This window comes from Pithys albifrons, chromosome Z, assembly GCF_047495875.1.
Source record: "Pithys albifrons albifrons isolate INPA30051 chromosome Z, PitAlb_v1, whole genome shotgun sequence".
Lineage (NCBI taxonomy): Eukaryota > Metazoa > Chordata > Aves > Passeriformes > Thamnophilidae > Pithys > Pithys albifrons.
The window spans coordinates 16,463,986-16,477,469 of NC_092497.1; the positions used below are offsets into that span (position 1 = coordinate 16,463,986).

At 39.0% G+C, this 13,484-nt stretch overlaps 1 protein-coding gene across 1 annotated transcript in view; it reads right to left on the reverse strand.

Moving 5' to 3' along the window:
* HCN1 (hyperpolarization activated cyclic nucleotide gated potassium channel 1) overlaps positions 1–13,484 on the reverse strand; it is a 195,480-nt gene that overhangs the window by 103,786 nt on the left and 78,210 nt on the right. The window lies entirely within an intron of this gene.

The following is a 13,484-nucleotide window of genomic DNA, read 5'->3' on the forward strand; positions in this document are numbered from 1 at the left end:
AGAAATCTCGGGAACATTTATCCTGTGTGCTCCCAGCACTGCAGATTACATCTCTGTGACTGTTCTGTGACATAGACTGAATAGCAAGGACAGTATTTACTTAATTGCAGAGTGACAGTGGGATGGAGAGGTATTTTTATCATTGTGCTTGGCAGCACCAGCTAAGTAGTAGTTACTTCAAGTGTTTCCAAAGGCCTGGTTCACTTGTGGTGGAGTTAACAGCCCAAGAAAGAGGAAAGAAAACACAGAGGTGGCAGCAGGGAGAACAGTTGTAGTCAATACATGCAAAAACCGACTTAGCGTGCGTGGAAATGGGCTAAGGCAGTCCAAGGCTGAGGTAGTGCCATCAGGAGTGCTGGGTGATGGCACCACACACATAGATGACAAGCATGTTAAAACAAGCAGCACTGAAGCACGTCCGTGAGCAACAAAGGTGGTGAGTGCCATAAGCAATACTGCTCTGCTCCCATCAGGGCTGCAGGCTGCTCTTATCCTGTTCACCTCTTCTGACATTGTCTAATATTGTAATAGAGCCAGGACATTTGGTTTTTGTCTTTTTATTTTCCAGTTGACTAGACTTGCCCACATGCCACAATCACACATGTGAGCTGAGCTCTTCATGCAGAGAGTCAGGGTGTCTTGAAACATTTGTGTGGGGATAGTGGCAGACTCTTACTTATCAGCCCCTCTTATTTCTAATGAGGTGGTGAAAATAAAATATGGGCAGTTTCCAAGCAATTCCATCCCACAGGCCAGATAAAACCAAGTATTTGGTTTGGTTTTATCTCCAAATACTTTTGCAGCTGCATAACTGTCATGTGCTGTGAGGTACTCATGTGTGTGGCATCATTCAAGGAAGGGAAAAGAGAGAGAGAGAAGCACAGAGAAATCATGGTTTTACAGAGTTATGAAAACTATTTGTCTACTCTGTTCTTGCCCTGTAGAGACACTCTATAAGCAATGAAAACAGACTGCAGGGAGTTTTCTGAAAGACTGCTAAATGTGGAGTAGCACTTACTCAAATCTCTACCAGCCACTATTCCCTGAAGTACAATTTTGAAATTAATCTGGACAATTTATCACCTGTCAAATTGACCCTGTCACTTAACTAGTCCATCTGCATGGAGCTTGTTTTAGTATCCTCAGCCCAACAAGCAGCAGTATTTTTTATAAATCAACCTGCCTAGTACAGTCTTTTCTCCTCTGTCAGATGCCCAGAATAAAAAAATCATTCCTAGGTCACACACAGGTTTCCTAGACATTAAAATGTCATAATTCTCACTGCTAAATAGGAAAATAAAAAAATATCCCAACCCACAGTCACGATCATTCTGGGAAATCCTTTGTGGTTTGACTGGCTACCATCTGACTTCTATTTCTGGACTAAACACATTAAAAATAAATAAAGAGGTTGTCTTACTTTCTTAACAAGCCTCATGTTAAATATGCAGACTGTGCTTGCATCAGAACAGCACTTATGCTGCTCACTCATGCTTCTTTACAATTACTAACTACAGAACAGTTCATTCTCGAGAAGCAGGACACATGGATGCCATGGATCATCACTGGTTCTCTACTGACTATCTGGATGAAGGGTTTCTGCACAGCAGACAGAGGACCCTTATGGGGTTCCCACATTCTTTCTTGTGCACCCAGCGCATTAAGTAATTCATTTATCGCACAAAATTAACAAACAGTACTCCTTCCATTCACCCTCTGAAATCATGGAGTGGAAGCTGTCTGTGTCTTTACATAAGGAGGAACTATGATAAATATTATTTATATTAAAAAGCCTTAATAATGAGTGACACCGTTTTGGTCTGTTTTTTTTTTTCTTTCCTCCCAGCTCCCCAAGAGCAAAGGAGTGCATTGCATCACGGTAACAATAAAATTAACATTATCTCTGAAAGTCAAAGCAAAACAACTGATGAAGTACATCACTATGTTCAAAACACAGGAAAAGGTTATGTAATCCCAGACAGCATCCTCTTTAATACACAATCAGGTCTCTCCAACATCTTCCTTTCAAACATTTTATTTTCCCTTTCAATTGGTCTTCTCTTACCACTTCAGTAATTATTGATTCCTCCCTTCTGAAGGAGGACGATTCTAAAACAATTATCTGCTCTCTCAATATTTCCCTCTCAGCTACAAGCAGAATGCTATTCCATTATTGTATTGTTAAATCTTTTCATTGAAGTACAAATGGGGAAAACAAAGTACAATTTGTTTTCTTTTGATGGATATAATGCACTAACATATATAGGGTATCATCTACCTCAGCCATAATTCTCAACAGTTTTTTCATTACCAAATGCACCATTTCTGTGTAAATGCAGCACTAACCAATGCCACACTCAACACAATCCCCTGCCTCATTTTTTTGCTTTCAAAAGATCTTTTCTTAAGAATGTAACAGAGTTCTTTTGGGCTATGTATATACCTTCAGGTATGCTAATGAAATTCTTATTCCCAGAAGTCAGTAGGAGTTTGGTACTGTCTTCAGTGGATCCAGCATTTCACTTGATTTTTCCTGTTCTTTTGTGGCTGAATTAAAATAAATGGCAGTTAGCATGACCCAACCACAAGAGAAGAGGTTTTGGGAGCCATATATCCAGGAGGCAGAGGCAACTGGCAAAAACAGCTGAAGAAGAAAAGCTGTGGTTCTTATGGATTTTTGTTCATTTCAAGTACCACTCCCTGTTTTATCACATGTTGCATATTTTGATTTAATGCCTGAAATAGCAAAAGGATCCATTAACATTTCTTTATATATCTCTACATCAAAATGTAAGTTCAAGGGTTTTTTTGTGTCTGTACTCCAGGCACTGAGAAACAAGCACATCTCTTTGTTATTAACAGCAACATTATACCAGTTTGTACTAAATGTTCTTGCATTTCTTCCATCTGTAGCAGTAAAATTTGCCTTGCTGGTGAACATGCTTTTTTCTGAAATGCAAGCTTTTGTAGATTTTTGTGTATTTTGAAGCTTACATATGACTCACATAGAGACCAGATCTTACCTAACTAACTGCAGTGCCATGTACCTCCAGGTATTTACTACTCTTGTATCTTCCTCTGATGACCTATGAGAAAATATTTTCCTACTGCTTTATATATATTGTAGACTTACACAATATTGAGCAGGAAATTGACAAAGAGACATCACTCTCTGTTAAACTGGTATACATAAACTCTTGCCCAAGTCACAAAGCACTGAAATCCAGCATGCACAACACACTACAAACTTTCCTGGCCATTCCTCCTATTAGTTATTTTACAACAACTTTAGAAAAGGTACAAAAATTGTCCTACTAAGCAATATCACCTATACCTCACTAAGTAAGAATTCATGAAAAATACCATGCAGTTTAACAAATACAATGAAAACCCCGGATGTCTGTACATAGTCCCACTCTACACTCCACTGGTGTGGATCTCAAGTACTGTCCACAGTTTTGAGTGTCTCAGTAGAAGGAGATCAAATTACTAAAGCATGTCCAGAAAAGAGTGACCAACATGGTGAAAAGTCTCAAGGTCAAGACTTAGAAGGAATGTCTGAGGTCACTTGGCTTGCTCAGCTCAGAGGAAAGCAGGCTGAGGGGGGACTTCACAGCTTCCTCATGGAGGGTAGCAGAGGGGGAGATGCTGATCTGTTCTCTCTGGTGACCAGCAGCAGGGCACAAGAAAGTGGAATGAAGCTGCACCAGGGAAAGTTCAGATTAGACATTAGATCAAGGTTCTTCACTGACAGAATGATTGGTTGGTTGGTCCCTAAACAAGGCTCACCACAACACTGTCAGAGTTCAAGGAACATCTGGAGGATGCTCTTGATCCTGTGGTTTAGTTTCAAGTAGTCACATAATGAACAGGGAGTTCCCAATGACCTTTATGGGTCCTTTTCAACTTGAGACACAATAATTTCAGGTAAAAAATCTTTGGTTTACTTCAGTTCTTCTACACAAGATGTCACAGGAACAATTATCTCCAAGCCAACAGGACTAAAGAATCATCCCCCATGATACCTCAGTGATGGTTCAGATGTTACAACTACTGACTGCTAAGAAATGCTATCGCAGACATTTCTCTTTAGTATCATCAACAGCTCAGCTGTCATGCTTTACCTTTTGAAGCTTATTAATACAGTTGATATTAGTGATCACACTGAAAAGCTTACATATAAATATATGGAGCCATACCTCTATATATAATTTACCAGTTGGAGCCCAGCAATAATGGTGATTCATATGGAGCACACCTCTGTACAAAAAGTCAAAAGAAAGAACTACAGAAGACTTCTCTCATACTGCACATGCAGACCAACACTAAGCCTCCTGCCTTTCTCAATAAATGAGCCAGCTCAGTACCGTTTATGGAAAAATCCTCTAGTGTTACTTGAACAGAGAACCCAGATGACAGAAACTGCCATCTGGAAGGATAGTTCCGCTCAATCTAAAACACTTGGGAAGACTCACATTCTAATCTTAACTCCTAAATATGCTTTGCAGAGGGTTTTCTAGGTTATTTTAGTGCAGTAGTTCGGTTTATTGCCCTCCACACTCCAAGGGCCAGAGAGATCTTTGTTCTCCATAGTAAGAAATTTGAAAAAGGGCTGCACCAACATGCCAGGCCATGTCTTCCTGGTTGGAAGCAGAGAGCTGGGTGGTGGAGAGGGTAGGAAATAACACCTGTAGCTCCTCTGCTCCCTTGACAGACTCTTTTGACAACAACCACACCTATGCAATGAAGATGAGATCGATGAGCCAGCCTGGGTACTCACACAGCCATGCCTTGGTGCACATTTGCACCGCATGAAAAGCTGATGCAGTCTCATGGCGGGGGGGGGGAGGGGAGGGGGGGGGGGTGGTGTCCTTGGTCTTCACACAAACCCATGGGACAATTTTGCCCAGATTTTGTAATTTAGCATAGCTCCTCACTAAAAGAAGTCAACAGATTAAAATTAAGAACATAACTTACATACTGAAACACTTACTGGTCCCCAGAATGGATTAATCCACGCAAAATGTCCTAGTTTCCATTTAAAAAGCCTATACATGGAGGTAAGGAAATAAAAAAGCAAACAAAACCAGATATGGACCACTTACTCTAAACTAAAAGTTATTGTTTTGCCTATTTCCTATTGATTTTAATATAGTAGAACTAACCATGTCTTATATAATTCCTCTTACCTACCTTTCAGTAGTCTAGATGTCTTCAAATCCTGCCAAATGTGTTAACCCGTTAGCATCTTGAGACAAATTGTTTTCACCTGATACAGAAAAACCACTTTTTTCTTATCATTCACAATTCATTGTATCTTAATTTTATTGTGAGAGCCTTCATTTTTATGAAACAGGTCAATCACTCAGACCCAGTCCATTCCTGTTTGTGTCTTCTCTCCCTGTCAACATGGCTTTTACCATTAAAATATGTTAAAATCTAAATAAAAATACAAACATATATTAGTAAAATGTTTATACCTTTTTAAAGAAAAATCATGTATTTTTCAAAAAATTCTAAAAGAAATTTTATTACAATAACACACAATCCTCAGACAAGAACAGTTTTATTGTGTGAGTTATTTTACTGGTTTCAGCTGGGATAGAATGATTTTTTTCTTAGCAGCCGGTACAGTGCTGTGGTTTAGATTAGTATGTGAATAATGTTGGTAACACAGTGATGTTTTAGTTGTCGCTCAGTAGTGCTTACCCTAAATCAAGGACTTTTCAGTGTTCCCCACTCTGCCAGTAAACAGGTACAGAAGAGGCTGGCGGGGAGTATGACCAGAAGCGCTGGTCTGTTGCTGTTGGGGTTGCTGTTGTCATCAGTGCCAGCATCATTAATCATCATCATTATCATTATTATTATAATCTTTTTCTTTGTTTCAGTTATAAAATTGTTTATACTCAACACACAGGTTCTATTTTGTATTCTTTCCTTTATCTCCTTGTCCTCCCCCCAATGGGAGGAGGTGGAAGAGAAGTGAGCGAGTGGCTGTGCGATACTTTGTCGCTGTCTGGGGCTAAACCATGAGAGTTGTTGAAAAGAAAACTTATTAGCCACTTTATTGGAGAAAATAAGGAATTTATTAATCTTGTCTATTAAGTTATAGTGATTTTGCTTTTATTTACATATAAAGTATATGATTATTTTTGAACAAAAAAAGCATATAGTGCCACCTAGGGGTATTAATAAGCTTATGAATTTGAAATTTTGACAGCTGAAATATTCAGAATTAGGTTTACTTTTCATAAATACATTCCCAGGAATAAAATTTTGTATTAATTTATGTATGAAATTTTGGGTTGCCAGCCTAGCAGTAGGGAATATGCTAATTCTAGACATATCATGTGAATTTCTTTATTTCTGTTCCAACCAGTAGCTAGAAAGTAAATGATTTTCACAGAAAATTACAATTTAAATAATCCCTATACCAAAAAGAAACAAATAAGGAAAAAACCCTTCTTGTTGTGCCTCAAAACTCCCACCTTACTAAAAATCTAAAATCTTTAGTTGAAAAGTAAAAATCACATTAATTGGCTGCCTCAGATGTGTGAAACTCCATTTCACATGCTTGAGTTTGCATTTCATTTCCTCCAGTTCAACAAAAGCTATGCCAGGTGGGAGGATTCCTCAGCAGTGGCATGAAGCTGAATGGCAAGTCAGCCACAGCATCTGTTTCCTCACTTCAGTTTTTATTTTTCGAGTTGCTTTCTTTTGTTTTGTTTCCCCCCTTGCTTGATAGTTTGTGCTAGTGAGGTATATACTGGCATTATTTTGGAAAGATTGTTGATAGAAAAGCGGATTAATCTATCACAGACTACTTTCAGACACAGATCATTGATAAAAAGTGGACTGCTACCAAAATGTTGCCACCTTGAATGTACTATACTGATTACAAATGGTACATGAAGGATTGCTTCATTTGACAGGCAGATTTTGTACAGAAAATACTATAGCAAATAGAGTATATATTGGTAGAGAACTAATCCTTGGTATTGTGTTTCATGACAAACTCAGAACGACCAAACTAATTATGCTCTCAACATTTTAATCAGGCAGCCTTAGCAATGGAAATGTTTCATCACCTTCTGTCAAAATTTTATGGACCCACCCCACTACAGTACCCCAGTATCTGACCAAGCCAGAACCTTATACATTAATTTGTTCAATTACAAAATATGGATTCACAGGTGATGCAGCATTATCATTTTCTGCCTAACCCAGCAAAGCACTTAGCAATATCTTATTTTAAGAGCATGAGCAAGTGCCTTGATCCAGTGGGAAAAACGCTCAACCAACAAAGCAATTGTCCATTATTTTAACTTTGTATAGGAAGGCTGGCATCCCTGCAAGATGTGCAGTTAATTGTCTCTCTTGACCCTGACTCTCATCAGACACCAAACAGGGCAGCACTGCTCACAATCCAACCTGCCTCTGCCACTGTGAAATACCCTGATTTTACTTTCACAAATACCACAGCAACAAGATCCTGTTTTTATTATTCTGAATTAATTTATGATCAATTTTCAGTGTATCTAACTTGTGAGTCATATTGGATCATAATGTCACAGTAAAGATTCTGTTTTCCTGGATATAGCATAGAAAAGCCCACATAACTGCAGAAACACTAGAGTCTCTTCAGTGCAAACTACAAGAAAGGCAGTTAAATGCCTCCCTGACATCCGATCCTCTCAGATCTCGGAAGCTAAGCAAAGGTCAGTCCCGGATTAGTACTTGGATGGGAGACCTCCTGGGAAATGCCGGGTGCTGTAGGTTCTAGTCCTGAGGACTTCACTGGCACCGTCCAAGCTCGCTTGGCCGTGGCAGATGAACCTCAGGACTTAAACGGTGGGGCCAGTTCTGCGCACGCTGAGCCTCACCTAAAATCCACTGCGCAGGCTGGAAGGGCACACCCACGTGGGGACAGCCCTTCCCAAATCTTCGTTCACAAAGCTGAGCCACGCAAGAAAGCCAGACAAGTCACCTAACAAACAACCTCTGTTCCATATAGCAGGGTTTTGGGGGTTTTTTCACATCTTCCTCCTCTCTGTAGAGCCCACCTACTCATCTCCACACTGAAGTAATTCAAAGATATCACTAGAATGTCTGTAAGGTTTGAAGAATCTATGAAGTTGTATGGATTATTTAGAAATCACTGTTCAGAAACAGTGAATTAGAATGATTTTTTCCAAAGTTGTTCAACCAGGAATCAGCAGGAACTAGAAACAGTAGCACAAGAAAAATGGTTTAAGTCTTCCTTTAAAGTAATAATGGGAGTGCAAGTGTAGAGTGTGGAATCTTCATATTCTATTCTTAAGCATTTTGGTGATGATATAACATTAACACAGTAACACTCTAATAATCACAATAGCGCTAAAAATAGAGAAGGGAGAAAAAGAAAGAATAGTAAATTTATAGTCCCTAGAAATATGGGATTTTTCACAGTTTATATGGGAGATCAATCCTGCAAAATTCTGGGTGAGTTCCATGGTCCCAATCCGGGAAAGCACTTAGCAAGTACCTTATTTTAAGCCTATCAGCAGTTGCCTTGACTCAATAGGAAAAAGACTCAAAAGCAACCAAACAGGAGTCTCTCCATCATTTTAACTTTTTACAGTTAGTTTGGCATCACTGGAAAGTTATCTTTTCACCTACCTAAATGTAGATTCGTTCTGGTTTAAAATTATTCTATTTTAGTTGAAAAGTCTGCTTTACATCACCTTGCAGAGCAGAGAGCCTCCTCAATTCCATTATTTCCTTCCTCTTAAGTTAGCACTTTTACACATAGATGCTGCAAATCCTACTGCATCATGAGAGTCCTTGCATAAAATTCATCAAAGTAATAGCATTTTTATAGCTGCAATTCATTGCAATCTAATTAGATTTTCTAGTGCAATGCTTTAAGCATCTATTTGGAAATAACCCCTCTCTGCTGTGTTCTCTAAGGCTACTCTTCTGCTGCATGGAAAGAGAACAGTTACAGACAAAAATACTCTAAGTGATAAAGACAAATTTTAAAATGTGAAATTAGGTTCAATATTAAGGGTTTGTTGAGGTGACCTGTTTGAGTTACAGGAAGGTCAAAAAGTACAAAAACACCACTTACCAATCCTAGATACACTGGTTACTGACTTTCTTGTTCTTACACTAAAAGGTGGTTAAAGGTGGCTGGGTTTTTTCTCTTATTAATTACTGCATTCATTTACACAAAGTGAAATTTCCATGAGTCAGAGAAATTTGAGGCCAGTTTATCTCCACCTCATTTCCAACCTATTATGTTTTTCATTCTTCCCACAAAACTTATACAGAGATGCCAGTTAAATGCCAGGTTCTGAGACAGATGTGCTTAATACATTGTCTGCCACTTCTTCTGCTCTATAAAGATGACATGCACACCAAGTAATGGTTTCTAAAGTAGTGTTTTTAGCCATCTCCCTGCTCCCTTTTGACAATTATTTGAGATATCTTATGTATTTCTGTGTTGAGTTCTTGATCACCTGCAATCTGAGATCCCATGGCACTGATCATGCAAGAAACTCAAACTGGAATTTATCCTTCTGCATAAAAACAGAAAAAAATCCCACCAAACCTTGTTATAGTCCTTGTGGGCTCACATATGAACTTTTATCCCTCTCAAGGGGATCCAATTCCCAAACTGAGAACAAAAGATGGCAATGTAAAAGAGCCTAGCAAATCCAGTGCCGTAGGGCACAATAGGGTAAAATAAGTGAGGAGTCAAGATAATACACTCAAGATTTTGAAGGATTGGTGATAGTAGGCAGAGGCATTTAGTAATATCAGTACACTGTCTGATTGGTAAAGGGAGTATCAAAGGACAGAAATAAACACAGGTTTTCTTAATTTTTCCTGTAGAGCACATGAAGAGTTAATGAGCATGTTGTGTCCCACCTGAGCACTATTCAACAGTCCAGGTATAGATTGCTCTAGATCTACACCCCTCCAGAGGTATCTAGTGACCTCCTTAGACATAATGGCAGAGCAAACAAAGATACCTGATGCTGATAGGTGGCTAAATGTCTGTTTCACTATTTCATGACACCAGCTGTAACAGTTCCTCTTTTCAAAATAACAGCTCTAGCACTAAGTTTCAGCCGAGTATTGCTTTCCTACATCTCACATAGATATTCAGGCTGTCCCTGGCCAGTCACAACACAAAGTAAGTATCTTGTAAATTCTTGGCAAATCACAAGGAGTCCTCTGTGCAGTCCCAGGCACCAGAAGCAAGCTCCTCTCTTCCACCACCAGTTCACCCAGCCCCCGATGGAGAGGAAACATGAGTGCATACCAGCACTTCACCTCCACTCTCCTATACAGAAATCCCTGACACATCTGAAATATGTGGTGAACTGCAATATTCAGTTTTATTTTCAAAGCCTGGGCAAATGATTTGGTATCAATTATACCCAAATAAAGTACCTAATGCAGTTCTGATGCTTGAATTTGTGCTCATAGATCATCTAAGGGATTTCATGAAACAGTTTTGTGCACACTTACATGAACATGCAGGGATGAACATATTTATGCACACTCTGGCAGGTTTTCAGGAAAAAAATAAAAATCAGCTAAATTCATTAGACGGTGGAAGATGGTACTGACTTTTTCTGCTATCCAGGTCTAAGAAAATTAACAAAGTACAAATATCAGAACAAAAGTGAAAGGAAAAATAATTGACTTCTTTTGGTTCTTAGCTCATTACTGCTACACTAAAATTGGCCTGTCAGTGCTTATGAAGCTTTCCTCACAAGTTCATGCTGCCTGTATCCAAAAAATTATTCAAGAATCTAATCCATACATTTCTGTCTCGTGCTTCACATGGACAATTGCAATGCTTTCTCAGCAGGTCCACCAGTAAAGCCGATTAGTAGACTCCAAGCAATTCAAAATCCAGTTGCAAGACACATAGCTATATAGAAAAGGATATTTCTCAAATGTAACCCTAGCACAAAGCTTTGAAAGAGACTTTCCAAGTGTGCACTTGGAAACATATAATTTTGCACAGAATACAGTAAATTCTAAATTACCTTACTAAGTTTCTCATCACACACTTCATTCACTCCTCGTTTTCCCTTTTGTAATATGAAACATAAGATATCAACAGTCTGTTTCACTGAAACACAATGCTATTATAATCTGAATTATTACCCTACTGCAATATGTTACTCATAATAAACTTCCGATCCAGGTTTACCCTTTGACAGGACAAATTATGTCTTTAGAGCAGTAAACAGAGACAAATACAGAACTTCTCTTATCATGCAAGGAAATAAGCAATAGCCCATTCAAGTCATGCAAGCAGCAGTGCTGTTCACTGCTCTCCGATGAGAAAACAAACCAAAAGAGAGCGAAAGAAGCAGGGGGATTTGTGGGAGGCATCACAGAGACCTAGATGCAGAATTAGGTAACATGCTCACAATGTATGCTTCAGCTATAGGGTGCAGCTATACCAACCCACTCCCTGAAACACAGCAGAGCTTACAATAGAGGGTATGTGCGCATGCCTGTGTCTTCCCACACAATGTACTACAACTGCGAGACACCAGAAAATGCTTTTCCATCCGGGATATGTAGAAAATTACCTTTGGACCTATTTCCTGCCTTTCATAACTGCGATACTATAAAACGTACTAATAGCTGATTGTTTTTAAACAAATATATATGCATCTAACACAGCAAAAAAATACGAGAGGGGTTTGGATAAGACATTTCTTTACATCTAGTGTACTTTATAGATTCTTACATTTTCTACATCAGAAATTGTAGCTGCAGGGTGAAGTTCATTTCTAGGAAAGGAGAATGTGCATTCCAGTCTACAAAAATTAAGACTGTCAAGGTAATGAATATACTAAGAATACTAAATTTTGCTACTGCTTATATGGCATTGAAAATTACAAGTACCATTAGTCTCACTTAAACAATGACTTCCTGATATTTTGTATTATGCCTTCCTCTATATCCGCTCCAAAAGCTGAAAATAATTTTTATGATGTCTCGTTATTCTGAACTCACAATCAGCTCATGTTAAGATTCCAAAATAGCTACATTGCTATCATCTTTCTGTACTGAAGAGATAACTTTTCACTAAAACTTGACTGTAATTTATTCATGCTTGACATTAAGGTCTTAACTAATGGAGTCCAATTTCTCAGGAACAACCATATGAATAATATTGCAATCTTTCATTTAAAGTATTATTTACTACAAGCTGGGTTTGAATGTATTTACATTACCATTAACTGAGTGTTCCAAGAGGATTTTTCCATGTGGCTATTTGACATTTTTCTGTTCAGTTAAACAACCTCCTACTTCCTCTTTTCAGTTATTAGAGCAGATGATAAAAAGATTCCTCTTGACACCTTATTCATTCCATCCTTTGTAAAGATGCAGAGGACATCAGGACAATGAAGGCACATGCAGGTGCATTTTATTTAGATTTGTGTAAAACTTAACTGTAAGGGTAAAGTGAGAGAAAGGAAGCACCCTCCTCACATTTTAGTGACCACCAGGTTAAGTGAATGGTCCAGAGAAACCCATTTCACTCTTGCAGATTCACAGTGTTTTGTCTTACCAAGAGGTCAAACAAGAAAGCAGGTAAAGATTCTCCCTCTACTACTGGGAATTCCACATAATTTTTCAGAAGGCAGTGGCACTTTCAGTAAAACATGAATCTTTCACTGCTGCTAAACAGCTACTCATTTCTTTATACTATGTGTCTAATTTTTGTGAGTGGCCTCAGAGCCTGCAACAGCTGGTGAGCATAAGAGGCTGGGGAGCAGTGAATCAACAGGGCTGCAAGTTTGGGTCAGGTATTGGAGAGATGAGAGAGTCTGTGAGTTGGCTCCTGGAGGTGCCAGGGGTCCAAGCAAGCTACTGGAGAGATTGTGAGGTCTGGGTTTGGGCTAGTGCTAAAATGAACCAGCTACTGGGCAAGTGCATGCCTAGATCTCTGCGTCTGTGCAAGGTAACCATGACACAGAGATCCAGAGGCAGCTTCTGGGCAGACTGAACTGCAGGGAACCATTATGCGTGGACATGTGCCTTTGTGCCTCTGTGTCTATGTGTGTATAAGGCTGTGGGCCCCAGGGCTTGTATATCCATGCGTCAGAAAGTGGAGAGACCAAGGACCCAGGGGCAAATATTAGGCATACTGAGTGTCTAAATCCAGCTGCTGGTGAGACCCATGTTGTATATGCATGTATTTTTTATACATGTGTGTGTTTTGCAATAGACGGGACTGGGCTGCTCGTGTTTGTGTGAATGCTATGCCTTCTACCTGGACTAATCTGTGTGGCTATGTATATGTATATGTACATGTATGTGTATTGTATGCATGTATAACCTACTGGTGACACTACCGGATGGACCTGAGTTAAACTGAGCTGCAACAGACTTGACTTTTTTGGGCTATGATATTTGGCAACTTTTAACATTTCTGACACAAATACAGATTCTCAAAACACTAT